General features: G+C 43.8%; 1 protein-coding gene across 8 annotated transcripts in view; it reads right to left on the reverse strand.

The window, feature by feature from the left end:
- Positions 1 to 17,275, reverse strand: part of SUSD6 (sushi domain containing 6) — an 80,652-nt gene extending 63,377 nt beyond the window's left edge. Inside the window, exons 1-3 of one of the 8 annotated variants that reach the window (XM_059849683.1) lie at positions 17,217 to 17,266; positions 10,206 to 10,297; positions 3,055 to 3,140 (exon numbers count right to left, since the gene is read on the reverse strand). The gene's annotated coding sequence lies outside the window, so the exon portion shown is untranslated. Of the gene's footprint in view, positions 1 to 3,054; positions 3,141 to 10,205; positions 10,298 to 16,695; positions 16,715 to 16,819; positions 17,015 to 17,216 lie in introns of those variants that run through there. The other 7 variants (XM_059849682.1, XM_059849681.1, XM_059849678.1 and 4 more) reach the window with 7 other exon arrangements.
- Between the last annotated feature and the right edge of the window lie 296 nt (positions 17,276 to 17,571).

Genomic DNA, 17,571 nt, shown 5'->3' on the forward strand with positions numbered 1-17,571 from the left:
TCCTAACACTGCCTCACCTCTGTTTCATTTCTTTCATTCCTTCCTAAGATATTTGCCACACCTCTTTACCCTCTTTGCACACATTCTAGCTCACGCTTGGCACGCCAGAAGGAGCCTTCCCTCTCCCACAGTTCTTTGTGTGATTTCCTCAGCTGAACTCATTAACAGTGTCTCCATGATTGAAAAGAACTGCCCTTGGGCAGACAGGAATGAGTTTGCAAGGTTTTGAGGGCAGTTACTTTGTGCATTTCGCCAAGGTCTGCGCGCTGCAGCAGCGATGCAGGGCGGCCCGTGCGGGCACAGCAGGGCTGAGCAGGGCCCCGCTGCAGAGCTCAGCGCACAGGGGGCTGCGCACGGACAGCGGGGACCATGCTCCTTCATGCAAGGGATTAGCACCACCCGGGAGATACTGCAAAAGGCTTCTTCCCTAAACAACCACAAATGGCAACAAAGGAATCTCCTGCTCTGGGAAAAAAGAGCAAACTCTCCTCTCCCATGCCAGATGAGCTTTCAGGAAGTGTACAGGTTTTGGGGTAGGGAGAGCTGTCGGGGGGCAGGGGTGGAGGAGAGATGGGAATGGGGTGTAGAGGTTTTATTTTGTAATCTTTTTTTAACTGTTCCCAGTTTAGCCTTGCCTCCGTAAGGGACAGAACCTACACAAGCATAGAGCATACACCCCCTCCTTGGCTGAGATCATGAGCTGATACTGAACATATCTTTCAGAGCTTGATATTAGGCCAAAGCATTCCTGCAGCACGGAACATGGGGTGCTAAAATGGCAGTGCAGGGTAAATTACTGAGAGCAGTGAGACAGAGAAACACACACATTTGCTACAAAACACCTCCAGCCATTTTGAACACTGGTCTTGTCTATCAGAGTTTAAACAACCTTTCTGTTGTTGTTGTTTTTGCTTACACTGTGTACATTGCGGCAGCACCTCAAGGACTGTAGTAACTCTGTAAATACAAATGAGATTATTACAAAGAAAATCTGTCTCTTCTCAATGTCTTAGAATTTATCTAGCCTTTCCTTGCATTTTATCCCCCAGAGCAGCTGTTCCTCTTTTGATTATGGACAAAGATGAAAACACTGCTTTGTTGCATCCTTGTAACTGGGCCCAGTGGGATTCTCAGGGAGCATGAGTCTGCTCCCAAACACAGTTACGAGGAGGTTTCACTCTTGTGGTTTTGTCTTCTAGTAACAGCAGTATTAAAATTTTAGAGCCACCTATCATAACTGAACAACTCTACCATTAATCCTACCGTCATCAAACAGACTCTTTCCCCCTTAGACAAAGCACTCTGGGTTTCAGTCTCCCTCACAAGCAGATGCTTAAGAGTTCAGTCTCTTGACTGGCTCTGCTAAGGGGCCACACTAAGTTTGGAAGTACCTGCAAGTGACAGTATTTTGCAGTTAAAGCTTCCTACAAAACCACCTTGTCTCACTGAATGTGAGAACTACAAGCCTTCACATGCTAAGCAGAGTGCACAAACCATCACAGGTAACTTACAGCACCAAGCAGAAAACAACAGGCCCAAGAGCACCCAGACACAAGTCTTCCAGAAAGGATTAGTGGTTTCTGAACACAGACAGGAAGGGCAGTTCCTTACTACACATTTCTTCAGTGCATGATCTGAGGCTAAACCCTTTGGGCTCTGAGGTAAGCACCTCCCCACTTCTATTTCTTTCATCAGAAAGACAGAATCTATCGTCTAAACACCCATGTTTTCCCCAAAGGGGAATCGCCCCATGTCACTACCAGAGGCCTTCCGAAGTAAAGCAAGAGATAAAGTGTCAACACGCTGGTCACAAGTGAGTGCTGTGTTAAGTACTTCATACCCCATGCAAACAGAAGACACCACAGAGAACAACACTTTATTCCTGCAGTCATCAAACTCCTGCATGCAGACTGCCAAATGCCACGGTGGGGTGTAACACATTATTATGCTGAAGACCAAGGTGCAAAGGTCATAAGTAACAGTAAAACAGAAGGAGAAGCTATTGAGCTGAGCACAGAACCATGGTTTTTACCACCTATACACACACAGACATCAGATCCACAACCCAAGCAACATTTCATGCACCCCGTCTTATCTCTAAATGAACATTTAGAAAATCAGGGCAATAACCTGATATACTCAAGATGAGCAATATCACAGCCCACTGCAGACAGGACAGAAAGAAAACAAAGAGAAATTGTGTACCAAAGCAAAACACAGCAGAAGAACATCTGCTGCTTTTACCAGGAATACCATATGGCCAATATCTGAGGTAAGGAGAATGAGTTCATTCATATTTAAAAGCAGAAGTAATAGGTCATTCCATCCAAGTTAAGAGGAAAATTGCCTGTTCCCCTTTCCCTGTTATAGACACAGCATTCCCAGTCCAGATATGGCCTTCAAAGGAACTAGTACCATCAGTATTCTGGCCCAGACTGTCAAGCTCAGGGCACTTTCAGTGTCAAGAAGCCAGAAAGAGGAGGATGAGAATGTTAATGTAGGAGTTTTCTTAGTCCTAACATAAGGCTGGTTTATACACAGCCAAGTCAGAGCTGCAATACTGAAAGACCAATTTTGTCACCAGCAGATTACAGTTAGCACTCTGGAGCTCTGTGGCATTTGGCAGCAGTAAGCACGGTTATAACACAGTACATCTCAACCACTATGGTGAAACAATCTTCAGTTCCTGAAAGAACTGCTCAGAATTGCAACCAACACAGTTGGTTCCAATCAGAGCACCCAGAAACACATCTTTCTTCAACAAACGTGAGGGCAGGAGCATGGCAGCAATGTTTCTAATATCTTGCAGAACACTTGCCTGCCAGCTGAGAAAGTTTCTACTTCTGCAGTGCTACACACATGTGGATCTGCCATACAGCAAAGTTACAAGGCAAGAGGGACAATCTTATTGCATTCCCATTGTCTCATCAAAAAATCCAAACCAGATCAATAAGGTCTTTTTCTATTTGAATACCTGTTGGTGGGTACCATTTAGCCGTGGAAGCAGCAAAGGCCCTCAACAGTTGCCAAGATAGAGCACACAAGTTAATTCACCTCTGTAAGAGTCCCTCCTTCCCAACAAGATCTTGCCATATTTGCTGGTTCTTCATTCTTCCCAAGCCTGAATCCACACTTGCTCTCTGGAATTCAAGTATTCATTCTGTCAATTGAGTTTTTGTTACCAGAGACAGATAGCAAAAAGGATTAGAAGGACTTCACAGGAGTGCTGAGCAGTCTAAGCCACAAAGAGAACACAGTATAAAAGTCTAGTCTGACAATCAAGTGTCAGGAGTAAATAAAATGAGAAACGACAGGCCAGATTAACTAGTGCCAGCATTACTTCCCAGATCCATTCATGTCAAATGTCCCAGCCTCCCCTTCTCCACCTCTTTAAAACACTCTGCTGTGAATCCAAGTATGTTATTGCCCCGACCCATACATCTCACTTTGTATTTGCTTTCTGCCTACAGGAGGGAATTCAGGAAGGAAGCCAGAGATGAACATTCTTACATGAACAGTAATCCAAAAGTGCCTCCATCAGAACCAAGCATTTGTTTACAGGAAGACACAAAGGCAGTGTCCCAGGTACCTGGTGTACACTCTTGTGTGGGGTTCAAGTCCACTGCTGAGACAGCAAGGCTTCTTCAGCCTCCTCCCAAGCAATAGGTGGAAAAAGCAGTGCAGCACAAAAGAGACCCAGACAGCCAGTGTCTGGCTTAACGGCCCCACAGCCAGAGGTAAAAGGAGATGACATCAGAAGTTTAGCTACTGCTAGGCTAAGAACTTCCTGAGAGAGTTGTCTAGAAGTGTCATCTTAGGACCAGGAGTTTTATCTTTTAAGCTTACGGAATCCAGCTTTTGATGTGAATTTGTAGAACAAAGTGTTATTTTCTTACATGTTTTGCCTTCATCATTTACTGATGATCCTACTATAAAAGGATACATTTTACACCAAAGTGCAGCAGAAACAGTGCACTCGTGTGGTGTAGAAACCTATGGAAGCTAAAACGTGAATGCAAGCTTCTGAACCTAAAGCCTTGTGCAACTCAGGCATCTGCACACAGTTTGTTATTATTATGTCAGTTTTTCCATGTAACCAGAAGTAACTCACAATCAATTTGTTACAAGATCTCTGGTCTCCATTTCTTCCATGTGAGAAGGAAGACTACTGCCTATAAAAGCATCTCAAAATTAAATGCATTTTCAGACACAGGGCAATCAATAGTCCAGGAAATCAGAAAGGCCATGGCACAGTTTTATCAAATCAGAAAGGCTGTAGCAAGCCAAAGGCTACAGGGAGAGATCTAAAATGGACTTCCATAACAAATACTCCTAGGCTCTTTTTTGTCTAGTATCATTCACTCTGATTGCAGCAAACAGCAGTCAAACCATAGCAGACTTGCTACAGTTTCCAGAAAAGGCAGATTTTGTGGACACAACTAAAATCCATTTTTTTCCTGTGTGAAACTTGGGATAGCTTGTCTATTTAGGATCAGCTGAAACCAGAGTTGGACAGTGATCCCTTTGCATGTGGAAGCCTAAGTAGAAAAGGTCAGAGCAGACCAGCAGTTGTGTGTGTCACCTCAGCAGAAGCACATAGGACTGCAGAAAATTACAGTGGCTGAAGTTACTCTGCACGTGGCACCTGCCCTCTGCCAAGGATAAGGAGGTCAAGGAGACAAGGCCAATATATCACAGGACAGACAAAAGACTTTTACACTGTTTTTCCCAGGTCTGTCCTCAGTTCTGTAGCGCCAACATTAAACTTCACTACAAGAGCCATGATTACTTCTACCTTATAAACCAAGCTTTGCCTCAAAAGTCTCACTTTGATCTGTGTATTTGTCACCTACCCAATAATTAAAGGATTTTTCACCCCTGCAAATTACAAGAAGTTTCAGGTATAAGCAATGCCACCCAGCTGCTGTGCCAAGATCTGAACTTTAGATACAGGACAGCTTGGTTGCTCATCACCTCACATAGCACAGAAAAGAAAAGCAGCAGCATAGCCAGGCCTTCAAATTTGGAAGGACCAGATGTATTCTGTGGGATACTAAAATGACCACACCTATGTCAATGAGCACACTATGATCTGAAAAATAAAGTAACATTTCACCCTCCAAACTTTTTAATAATCTTACACAAACAAATATAGAGAAACTTCTGCAAAGATAGCAATTTCCAGTTGACCAAGTCCCTTTACATAGTCTGCTCACGAGGCATTAAGAAACCCCAGAACAACAGGATTTTTGTTTTCGGAACACCAAGTATTTCAGCTTTCCTGCCCAGTGAAGTTTGGTGAGGAGGCACTCCTGTTGGATGCAAAAGGAGCTTTCTGCTCAGGCTACTGCTCTGAGCAGAAAGAAATCAGCAGCAGCACCTAAATGCTTCTCCTCCCTGAGGCTGTCCATGCCCTGCACACCTACAAGGTCACCTCCTCCCCGTGCGCCAGGTGTGGCTGGCACAACCCTACACCAGCTTGGCAACCTTACAGCCTTACACACTGGGAAAACCACAACATAACGAAGTCACACACAGACATGCAGCAGCCACATGTTACACCCTCTTACACTGGAAAGGGCCATTAACTGTGGAAGCATATAATTTTTACTCAATGAGCTTTTGCTTATGTACTTCAGCTATTTTAGCTCTTCCAGAAGGCATCAAATAAGCTCACCCTTTGCTACAGAGTTACCTACAGAACACAGACCAAGTGCAAGGCTCACCCCAGCAATGTCTTCATCATAGAAAGGTCAAGGAGAATGAATGGGACTAAGTTTTAATACCAAAAAAATGCCAACTGGATTAAATGTACCTAAAACTTATTTTGCCAAACATAGCCTAAAGGCAAAAACCTACAGCCAAATGATAACTCTTCCTCACAGGAAGCTAATGAACATCATTGCATTCTAAGAACTAGCTCCTGGACACCAGGAAACCGGTGGATTGTTGCAAGGTTTGTCTTCCCAAATGTATTCATATCACCGACATCTTAAGAGTAAGGTCACATAAAAGAAACAAGCTATTTCAGTTTTAGTTACATTTTTACGTGCCTTTTTATCCCCCTTACCTTCCTCCATCACATGTTACTGGCCTTTGACTGGGATTTGTGTTCTCACTTGGGAGTACTGCCTAGCATACTGTAGATTACACCTTGATTACAGACAGATGTATACTGAGGAAACTGATCTACCCTCAAAAATTGCACACATATAGATGTGCAAAAATCCACAAGTGATCAAAACAAGCTCATCTAACTTACTGTGCCATTTCCTGCAGATGCTTTGAAAGGCAGGAAGCTCGCAGAGAAGCCAGGCAGCAGCTATACAACATTCATGGCACTATACAAAGCTTGCATTAATACTGCCTACACTAATCAAATTCCCTAACCTCACGGGTTTTTCCTGAGACACTAACAGAGCCTCACCTCCAGAGCTATCAGTCTGTTCTCACAGACAGTGCAAGTCAAATAGCTTTCTCAGGATCCAATTCCTGGCTAGCAGGCACAGAGTCACAATCCTTAAGGCACTCCACACACTCTGGGTGCAATGTTCTTGTTGTACTTCCCTTGCCCAAAAGAGGAGAGGATCTCTGCAATAGTCTTTTCAACATCAGGTGAGAGGATAACAGCAATCACCTTCATGGTGCAACTCTGAAGTAACTCTACTGAACTCATGGGATAATCTCAGTATACTAAAGTATTAAACCAGCTTCAAAAAGCTTCCTTCGAATATCTCACTGCCCTCCTGAACCTCATCTACATTTAAAATCTTTTTTTTTCAATTTGAAAAACAGGCTGCCTTCTACACTTAGAGGGAATTCTGCCATCATCACGTATAACATTTTTGGCTCCATAGCCAAGCAGAACTCAACGACAAGAAAGACTAAAGTAATTGTGAGTCCTAGAGGAAAAAACATGTAGATAAAATTTGCTGATTTTACATTTAATATTGATCTTTGTGGCATGGAAGACAAAAAAACCAAACCAAACCAAACAAACAACAACAAAAAAAAAAACAAACAAACAAACAAACACCTCTGTTATTGTATCCATCCTATAAAATTCAGCACTTAGGGGAATTAAGCAACTTGAACAGTCTGTGTGAGCTGCTAAAAGGGAAGAAAGTGTTGCCTTTAACTTCTCTGAGCACCCTGACAGTGCCTGGCTGTATCTTCAGAGTTTAGGATATACACAAGCCCTTGTTAAGACACAGCACTGTGTTTTCTAAGCTGACTACCTCTCAACAGCTACAAGTACTACTTTAAGTAGAAAAAGGGTGCAAAATTTCCCTATGTACTTGGAGACTGTTAAACAAATGGTATAAAAACCCCCACAATCAACGCTGGCATAAAACCCACAAAATCAATGTATGCTTGACAAAGAAAGAATCAGTTATGCAGCAATTAATGCACAGCACAAGAGGACTATAAAATACCAGCTTGCTTTAGCAAGTATGGTTGCTTGACACCAAGTACATCAGACAGTAAAAATAAATCTGATCACACATCTTCAATTCAGCAAGGCTTGTCTGGAACAATGCCTGGAAAGCCTGCAGCATGCACATCATCTGTAAGATGCCCAGCTGGAGATGGTGGAACACACTGGGCACAGGTAGCTATGTTTACCAAGCTAACAGAGATCAACTTACTTTGTTTCAAATCACAAAAGATGAGCAGGATGTTGAAAAGTGATAGAATATGAATAACTAAGTACAGGGCACTCATTTGCAGGAAATGCCCTGCAAATGCAAATCAAGGGTAAAGAAAAAATAAAATCAACACCACATACATCTTCCAGGTTTTATTTTCAGGCTGTAAAAGCAATCACCCTGAAAATGAGCATTTCCTGGGATTTAACAGTTGCTGGGTTAATAGCACTAGGCAAAGGCAGTTACACCTAGCCCAGAATTTTACCCAGGTAAAATGTACCACATCTGGTCGTGATGTCTCTTCAGGATATTGTCAGCAGAATCAACCTTAAAAAACAAAATTGTTTAGAAGTGCTGATAAACCCCTTCCCACAGCTAATGTTTCCATGCAGGTTTGCATCAAGGAGCCAGGCTGCATGACTTTGAAATGTAAACCCTGCATCTGTGCATAGTCACTTCAAGTCAGTCACCTCAGTTGAGCATCTTTCTCCCTCTGCCCCATTACCTTTTCACACATGCTTTTTCGCTCAACTTATCTAGATATTCCATGTCTACACAGGCAAAATTGGGCAGTTGGCAAAGAAATCAGATTTTTACACCATCACTGCAGGACTTCAATTCTGCATTAAGACTCCACCAAAATGAAACATGATAGCATTGCACCAATATGCTCATGCTACCTGTGCACACAAAGGTAATCTCTATCTTCTAGAGAAGATCTTAACTTGTTTAAATCCTTCCCATCCATCTGTTCTGTACTGATACCAAAAAGGGTCTCAAACCACCCTGTGGAGGGAACATCCCCTAGCAAAAGACTGCAAACTCCCTCACAAATTCACCCGAAGGCCAGCCCAGCCAGATCCAGCACAGATTATCCATGGAGGATTGCCACCATCGATCCTCAGAGAGCCCACTATCACTACCTGCTATATTAGCAGACCTGCTTTTAGCAGCACAAGGATGAGCTTCTCATCAGCTTCTTACTGCCAAGGAAAGGCTAAAGAGGATAACCCTGAACACTTCTTCCCTCTTCTTGATCTGCATGACATTTTTTAACAGCTCTGTCTGATGCAAGCATTTCACACGAGACAACCATATTTTCACCACCATCCTTTCCCTATTGTCACAAATAAGATATGGTGAAGAGGCACTATATTCTGTGTTACATCACAGGCAGTCATATTGCACTATATACTTAGGTTTCAAGCTTATCTCTGATGCTATGCAGATTATGTTTAGGCTGAGAGCAGATTACTGACATTAACCAAAACATTACCTAGGCTGCACACACATTCACTCTAGAAAATTTACAGAGCTCTTTGGACTAGGGATGAGAAGTTAGTCTCTTAAGAAATCCTTGAAAGCATCTGAGAAACACCACTTGTTTGCTTTGGCCAAGAAGAGACAGAATGAAAAATACCTTCTAAATTTGAGTTACATGTCCCCAGCATGCAGCAAAAGATACCACTGCATTCAATCCACTGTGTCTTGCATCAACAGAGTTGGAATTTTTTACTTAATGATTTAAAAAATAAACACACACAGAGCCATCAAGATATATATTAAACTGAAGTGTACAAGTACCACCCAAGAGTACCCAAAAAAATCTCGTAATATTTAAGTAAACATTCCTATTGAGGCCTTCTTAAAACATGAAATTTTGCACTCAAGGTAGCAGTTACAGAAAACAAGGACATCAGTCAGGCACAGAAAAAAGAGAGGTAGCAAAGGAGCTTAATGCCTTATCAATGCTAGAGGGTTCTGAGGGGAAGAGGGTGTAGTCAGAAGAATTATCCCTATCTTGATTAGCATCAGAACAAAGGCTCACATTAGTTTGTCTGCCCTAGGACTCCCCTAGAGTGCTGGATAATAACCTGCTTGAAAGCATTTAAGGGATTTCCTCCCCACTTCACCCCCCTGAAATCTACACCCCTTCTCTAAAGGGGGATAAAAGGATGAGGTCCAAATAACAGCTTTATAATTTAATTCTCTGAAAGACATATCTGGGTAGCTTTTTACAACTAAAACATCAAATATACAATACACAAGTAAGATCCTTCTGCGATAAGTTTTCAAAGGTAACATTTGGGAGCAGGTAGGGGAAAAATTCAAATCAAAACAAAACCTATTTTTTATTCAAGAGTAAAGGTCATATAGCACAGGTGACTTATCATGCATGCTTAACTCTGGAAGGCAGGAAGGACTTCAGTAGTTTCTTCAGCAAAACCAGGGAGTGGTACAGGAGTGAAGAATACAAGGAAAAAAACCCACAGCTTGTGATATCTGAACACCACAAAAAACAGGTTAACAGAGGAGTAAAGAAAAAAGCTAAAGCATGGCTACAGAGAAGTCATGAACAAAGGAGTCTAAGAACATTTTAGAATACTTCCTATTTCAAAAGCTAGAGATGCTAACACAAGTGGCTGTCTCACTGCAGGATGAGAACATGGAAGGCAGCGCTTCTGCTACAGAAGCGTCATGGCATTTGGACAAAATGCAGGTTTTAAAAGCAAAAACTCAGGAAAAACAAAGTAACAGCATCGGCTTTCATCTTACCTGGTATTGACACAGGCCGGATACAACGGTTGTCAAGTTAGCCAGATTAAACTGAAGATTCAGTGATGATAGGTTGATTCACACACCTAGAACTGCACAAAAAAAAGTAGGTATTAGCCCTGTAAGTACTAAGAATGGCACTCTGTCACATAAAAGAGCAGGAGGCTTGAGGGGTTTGAAGTAGTTCTATTATGTTTTTAGGACACAGGCATACAGCTATGCTTCTGGTACAGATGTTACTCACAAAATTCAGATCTGGGTCTGAGATGTACTGCACAAGTTACTCAAAAGAATATGCAAACTATCCTCACACATTCCATTTAAAAATCTCAAGGACAAGAAGAGAACTGTTTCAAGTGTAGCAGAACATTACCAAGAACATTTTTCAGCAGCACTCAAGCTTGCTTGATGGGTTTTTTTTCAGCAGCACAGAAACTTCCCAAAAGTTACTCAAAATACACATACTTAAACTACATCAAGTCCAGCCATCAGATACACACATGCACTTTCAGTGACTGCAAATCCTGCACACTTCCCAGATAAGCATAACATGAATTTATTTCTACAGTGCCAAAATTCACAGGTATGTTTCATTATCCCATCACTATATACACCCTTTTTATTCAGCATTACTACTAAAAATTCCAATACTTAAAAAGATGGCTACTAATAAGGCAAACCTTCTCCACTTTGGGAAGCACAACAACAGAGAACTGGGAAAACTGGTCATCCAAGTGAGAGCAAAAGCTATGCAGCTGAAAGGAATTTTTGTCTAGCCTGCTTAAAGATCTCCTTTGTTGCTAAACATTTCATTGTCACATTTAAATGTCAGCTTTTTAAGTCACAGAAGTGTGCAAGCCCTGCAAGACAGGAAACCACAAACAGACTTGAGATGAAGGTTCTCACAGCTAATGAAATGAAAAGTAAACCTAGCAAACTGCTCCTCACATCTCTGATACGCTTACGAAAAGACACAAACCCTGATCTTACAACCTTCCTCCCCGTACCCATGATATTATTTTTAATTAATCTCTGTTAGTAAGTTTGTATGGTTTTGTAGTCTACTTATATACCAGGGCAAAGCTTGCAATGAGTCTCCAGCACACTTTTGCTGCACATCACAGAATGAGTCCGCAGCATTTCAGGATCATGCAGCTCTTTGCAATAGTGCTTTAGCTTATAAAGATAGACTACTCAGTTTTCCTTAGGGGAAAACAGGACCCTCCCTTTCCTGAAGCAAGCAGCATGCCCTTTTTGGACTCTGAAAAGGAGTGAGGGGCCCTCAGAGAGAAGCTGGCTTGAAAGCTTTCAGGATGATCGCACATATGGCCACTGGCTCGCCAGTGGCATATGCGGCAGCAGATGGAGAAGTGAAGCTTTCATACCCTCTGAGCAATGCTCTGCAATTCTGACACTTCTCTTGAAAAGCAGATATGTCAATCACCCTCCCAGGCTGGTGTTTTGGCACAGAAGAGATTCTCCTCAGTCTGCGTATCAACACCAAAGGACAACCTATACAGGGTATTTTAGAGGCAGTTTCTGTCTTAGCTTTTAAATACAATGAATCCATACACAGGAGAGAATGATAACTTACTGCTGTCTTCACTGAACATCAGCTGGCTTTCGGCTCATTAGAGAGCAATACATACCCAGTGTGCACTTTCCTTTAAAGGAGAGGTGGGGGGAGGTGTTTTAATCAACATTAGAGCACCTTACTGGGTCTAACAAATAAAATGCCTTTTGAGAGTGGTCAGCACAAATGGGCTCCAATACCCAAAGGGGATTCTAACACATCCCCCCCATAAAACTGTATTAGTGGGGGCTGCTCTAATATATTGTCCTTGAAGACTTTTAAGAAGTTATTTACAGAGAAAAGAAAACCCAAAGAGCATAAATTGGTTGAAGACATTCAAGCATTTCACTAACCTATAGGTTTAACACTACACATACAGCTCCTTTCAAAACAAGCAGCCTTTAACACCACTGTCAAGCTCATTTACAGGAATTGGGGGATTGGGAAGGATGTTGTTTGGTTTTGGTTTGCTTGCTGATTTTTTAAAGAGCAATTAATCAGCAGGGTTTCCCTCTTAAAATTTGTGTACCCTTAAAGGTCCTGCAGAAAGAGATCTAACATACCAACATAACTTATTTTCTATCTGTAGAAACAGGCTGTAAACTTGGTTTTGATCAGAAATTCTTGCAAATCCCACTCATTTTATTACAAAATCCCATTAAATCAATGCAAGGAAAAAACAGGAACTGCAGTGAAGCACAGCAATATTATAAACTGTGAGGAAAATTAGTTAAGGAAAAATGTAAATGGCTTTGAAGTTTTCCAAGTGGTCCTGGCACTTCTGAAGTGTAAGCTAAGGGAGCTATGAACAGAGACACGGTATTGAAGCTGGTTCACTTCTGAGCATGAGGTTAAAATGATGCACATTTCAGCCCTACAAAGTTCAATTGCCAACAAGGAAGTTACTCCTATGGCAAGTGTACACTGTAAGAATTAAAGCCATTCTATTCTGTAGCACAAATAGGACGTGGTGTTTTATTTACCACATGAAAGTGATTCCAGTAGCCAATTTCCCTTGACTCTGCTAAACCAGCTCCAAAAGCTGTACTTTGCCTTCTTACAAGGTTACCACAGCAGTGATGACCAACCCATTCCATTCAACACTCACTTATACCAGGAAGCCAATTTACTTTACTGCTGGTGGGCTCGTTGCCAGGCTAGCAGCTCCCCTCAGGGAATTGCCAGAGTGACATGAGACACAGAGATCCCTTGTGCTGCAAAGTTGTCCATGTATGCTCCACTTTTGGAGCATGCCCACTGTTCAACACACAGGGAAAGACAGAAACTGGGGGGACAACTGAGACAGTGGGAAAACAGTAGGGGTGTTACACTTCTAACTCCTGGCTCTGCAGCTCTTCAATATGAGCTTCTTCAAAAAACTGTCTTGAATTACTACACACAAATATTTAAAATAAATAAATAAGCAAGCAAACAATAGGCCAGGCTTTCCCTGGTCTCTTATTAGCATCATTATGCTTGGTCTGAAAACAGACTTTCCAGACTGCATCATGTAGTAAGCCATGTGAGAGCACTAAGCTTCCTGTGAGAGAGCAGTAGCTACCACTGTTCGGTAACAAAACAGCCAACATACAAATGGCAGATGAAAACTTTTTCTGGTACATACAAAAGCTCACTTCCTGACATTTATAGGAAGTATTTCTACTGATTAAAGGTAAAATCAATTTTTGCAGCTGCATAAACAAGACTTCTAGCAGAGTCAGGGAAAATACCATCTACATTAACTACAGACCAGCAAAGCCAGATGAATTATACAGATGGGCTTAAAAAGACAGAGTGCTTCACTGGAGTAATCTATCTGCTCCCAACTACAACACTGTGTTGGAAGTTAAATTGTTACATCTGAAATAATTCTATTTGTACCCAGAGTAACTTAATGACAAGAGATTAAACATGTATGATGGCATTTCTAAGGCCATGACACTTGTCATGAAAACTAGACATAATTACAGATTACTGTATTTTGGCAAAAGAAATCTACTGTAAGTAATACCACAATACTTTTGCTATATATGGGTTAATTTTTCCCTTTCCCTGTTCTAGGAAATGCCCTCATGTTTATATTTATATATCCCTAAAGCAGAATTCAATCCCTGCTGCCTCTCCTCCCTCCTTCCACGTCTTTCAGGCAAACAGGTTGTGGGACCAAGCCTGCCAGTGAAAGATGCCTCTCCCAGCTAAGCCTGATCAGCTGGGATCAGCTGGTTACAGCAGCCAACAAGTGGCTCAGAGGGCAGAGGAGCTGCAGGGAGTGTCTGTGCCAAGCAGAGTGCACAAAAGGACACAGTCCAGGAAACTCTGCAGCAAGGCTTCCAAGCTACTGTCCTTTCATGCAGTTATTCATAGATAATAGGCTTCTCTGGAGGTATCTCAGGCAAGCAAAAAGAGATGCAACTTTTAAAAGGGAAAAAAATACAACAGCAGTGGCCTGACACAGACCCTGAGTGCAGCATCCAGCCTGCCTGGACTGACAGAGGCCAGCAACTTACATCCGTTTGCTCACAAAAGCAGAACAAGCAAGAGGTGTACTTGGGCAGTAGAGCAGTAGGCAGCTGTGGTGTGAGCAAGTACAGCGATAAAAAGCAGAAGTGACGCAACAGGAACAGTCACAGAAACCCAAATCTGTGGTTAGGATGTTGCACAGCTGAGGTTGTTAAGACCATTGCAGGCTGCTCTCACTGAGAGTTGTAACAATTCTCGAGGCAGGAGCAAAGCATCAGAAAACAACTCTGACCCCAAGACAGAATGAATTCCATCAAAACCACTACACTGCACGCAGGACGCACATTTAGTGACTCCAGTTACCATTACTTGCTGACTGCCCAGGCAGCTGTGCTCAAGCAGCCATTTCAGTCCACCTTCACAGGCTGCACTAAATATAAACTGCTGATAACTGTGTGGAAACTGTTTTAGCAGAGACACGGAGCACTGCACAACTCAAGGACATTGAGTCCTCCTCAAATTCTGCAGGTGGTCAATTTGCATGACAAACAGAGAGAGAAGGGGACAGAGCCAAAGTCTCTGCTACACTTGTGGTTGGGAAATTTCTGCCTCGAGATTAGTACTTTCCCAGACCCATACTTCAGAGAATAATCTGCCTTTAAAGAGGATATGGGGGCACCTGGGTTTTGACAGTAACTTGTCTAAGAGGAGGTTATGGCTCCCTTATCACGTGGTACTTCATTCTACAGTGACCTTCGATTTTAAAATCTAGTTAGATTAAGTTGCAGATCTTTCAAGCACATCCTTCACTCAGTGGCCCTTAAAGAAACATACTTTCCTACTTTCAGATGGCACTGTCTTTTCTAGTGATCCATAAAACACTCATATAAATAACAGGACAAGCCAATGTAAGAGGGAAGATGAAACTGCAAACAAGAAAAGGAAAACTAGTTCTTTCTCAAAGTTTTGCTTAGAGAATTACTACCAAAAACAACATGAAAGTTACAATGACAAAAGTATGATCTGTAAAGCTGCCAGTGCCACAACTGGCCACCAGATTACACTACTAGAAAAAATTTTTCTCTCTTCATCAAAATATATCCCCCAAAAAAGCATGTCATGAAAAGAAGAAAAGGAGGCAGACTTGCAGAGATTTATGGCAGACACCTGAAGAGGAGGTGCATGAAATCAACAATAAACTACAGACACCACAGAGAGCACTGATCCTTAGAGCACTTGCATTTAATATGTAAATTCCTTCTCTGCTTAGGCATTTTGCCTCCCTTTGATGTATACAGACAAGTTCAAACTAGAGATGAGAACTGGGAGAGTTCCCTTTCTCCATTATCTCAAGTTTTTTCTCGTCTAAGCAACAGTTAAGTGCTTTAACTATATCACTTTTGCATCTGTTCAGAAGGGAAAAGAAAAAAAAAACACTAGAAAGAGAAGCATAACAAATATTATTAAAGGAGAGAGTCAGTGTTTTCCCAGCTCTGATGCAGATGTAAGCAGCTAGCTGGTGCCCGACAGCTATAGCGCAGCCTAGGAGAAGAGAAAGACAAGCTGAACAACAGAGGACAGCAAAGATACTCTGGAAAAGATCCAGATGTCTTGAGCTTAGTCCTACTGCATGAAAAATTAAAGAGGTTAAACACCGCCTCTTAAGAACTTTTCTTCCCATTGTTCTGACCACGACTCTTCTGAACAAGATGCATTGCTCCAGAAACCTCAGGAATTACGGTGACAATAGATTCCTGCCAAGAGAAGCACCATTACATAATAGCTTTTATGGGAACACGCACAAAAAGCCAATAGGAAGCGCAAACAGACAAGTGCAAGATCCTCTCTGCCCATCGACTTAGTTTAGCTCCTAACTACTTCAGAATATTTTTAATTTATATATTTACTTCCTCTCATTTCTTTTCACCCAACAAAATCTGTGTTACTGTAACTACACTGAGATCACGTCTATCCCCCACAATAACGTAACCCCCTTGAGAATACGCCCACTTGAAACTACTGTATTTGCATTAATCTATTTAAAAGAACACTACAAAGCTGAGAAACTGTATCACTATTTCCATTCGTATATTAGAAATAAAAACAATTTATTATGGTATTTTTTCATCCTTTACCCAATTTTAGGGATACTTAGAACAATTATTGCTTGTCGGTTCTGAGAAGCCCAGCACGGCTATTTCTGAGTTCCAGGTCTTCGCAGGGGATTTACCATAGATTTCTTACACACACAAGCAGAGGCTCAGCCTAAGCACTGCACAAGCGTGAAGGCAGCTGCTAGGGAAGCTCTGACCTCTGGGCAGTGTTAAAGCACCATAAAGAAGAAAGCAAAGATGAAAACCTAACAAACGCAAAGTTTCTCACGTTGAATTGTCTACAGCAGTGCCTCCACTACCACCTTCATCTCGGACACCACTTTCCCCGTGTTTCCCCACGCACCTAAAAGCTCTACGAAAGGAAAAAGCGAAGACCGCGGCGAACGCTTATCCGCTGTTACTTAGGGGGTTTAAATCCTAGAGGTTCATCCCGCACCAAGCGAATCCTCACGCCCGAAGACACATACACTTTAAGACCGCTGACCTCAGAGAAAGCCCAGCTCTGCCGTCACCACCGACCACCCGCCGCTGTGACACGAGGGAGCCGCAGGTACCACAGGTGACATTATGTAAGGCAGGCGGCCGGGCAGCCGGGCGGGGAAGGGCTCCCGCCGCAGCCCCGAGCGCCGCGAGCTCCGTGCGGGGCCGCACCCGGGCAGGGCTCCCCGCGCGGGCCACCGGGGCAGCGCCGCCGACACCTTCCGGCTCCCGGCCCCCGCCCAGCACACGCTCCCCGCTCCTCGGCGGCGGGCCCGGCTCAGCGCCCCGCCGCAACCAGACCGCTGCCCCTGCCCCTGCCCCCGCCCCGCGCCCCGGCGGCCCCTCGGCTGCGCGCCCTCCCCTCGCGGCGGCGGCGGTGCTCACCGGGCGGGCGGGCTCGGCGGGCGGGCTGGGGCGGCGGTGCCGCTGGCGCTGCAGGTCGGCGGCCGCGCGCCCCGGCCGCCCCGGCGTCTCGCCCGCCCAACGCCCCGGCCGCCGCCGCGCGCCAGGCCCCGCCCCGCGAGCTGGGCCCAGCGGCGCGCGGGCGGGGCGGGGCGGGGCAGCCCTTAAAGGAACCGCGCGAAGGGGCGCGGCCGGAGGGGGGCGCTGCGGCGCGGCCCGCGGAGGGCGGAGCGCGGCCCGGGGACCGGCAGCCCCCTCCCCGTTGAGGGACGGGCCGGAGCGGCGTCCCGTTGCATCCGGCGACGGCCGCTGTTGGGAGCAGGCGGGAGCCCTGCGA

Source organism: Haemorhous mexicanus, chromosome 6 (genome assembly GCF_027477595.1).
Source record: "Haemorhous mexicanus isolate bHaeMex1 chromosome 6, bHaeMex1.pri, whole genome shotgun sequence".
In the NCBI taxonomy this organism is placed as follows: domain Eukaryota; kingdom Metazoa; phylum Chordata; class Aves; order Passeriformes; family Fringillidae; genus Haemorhous; species Haemorhous mexicanus.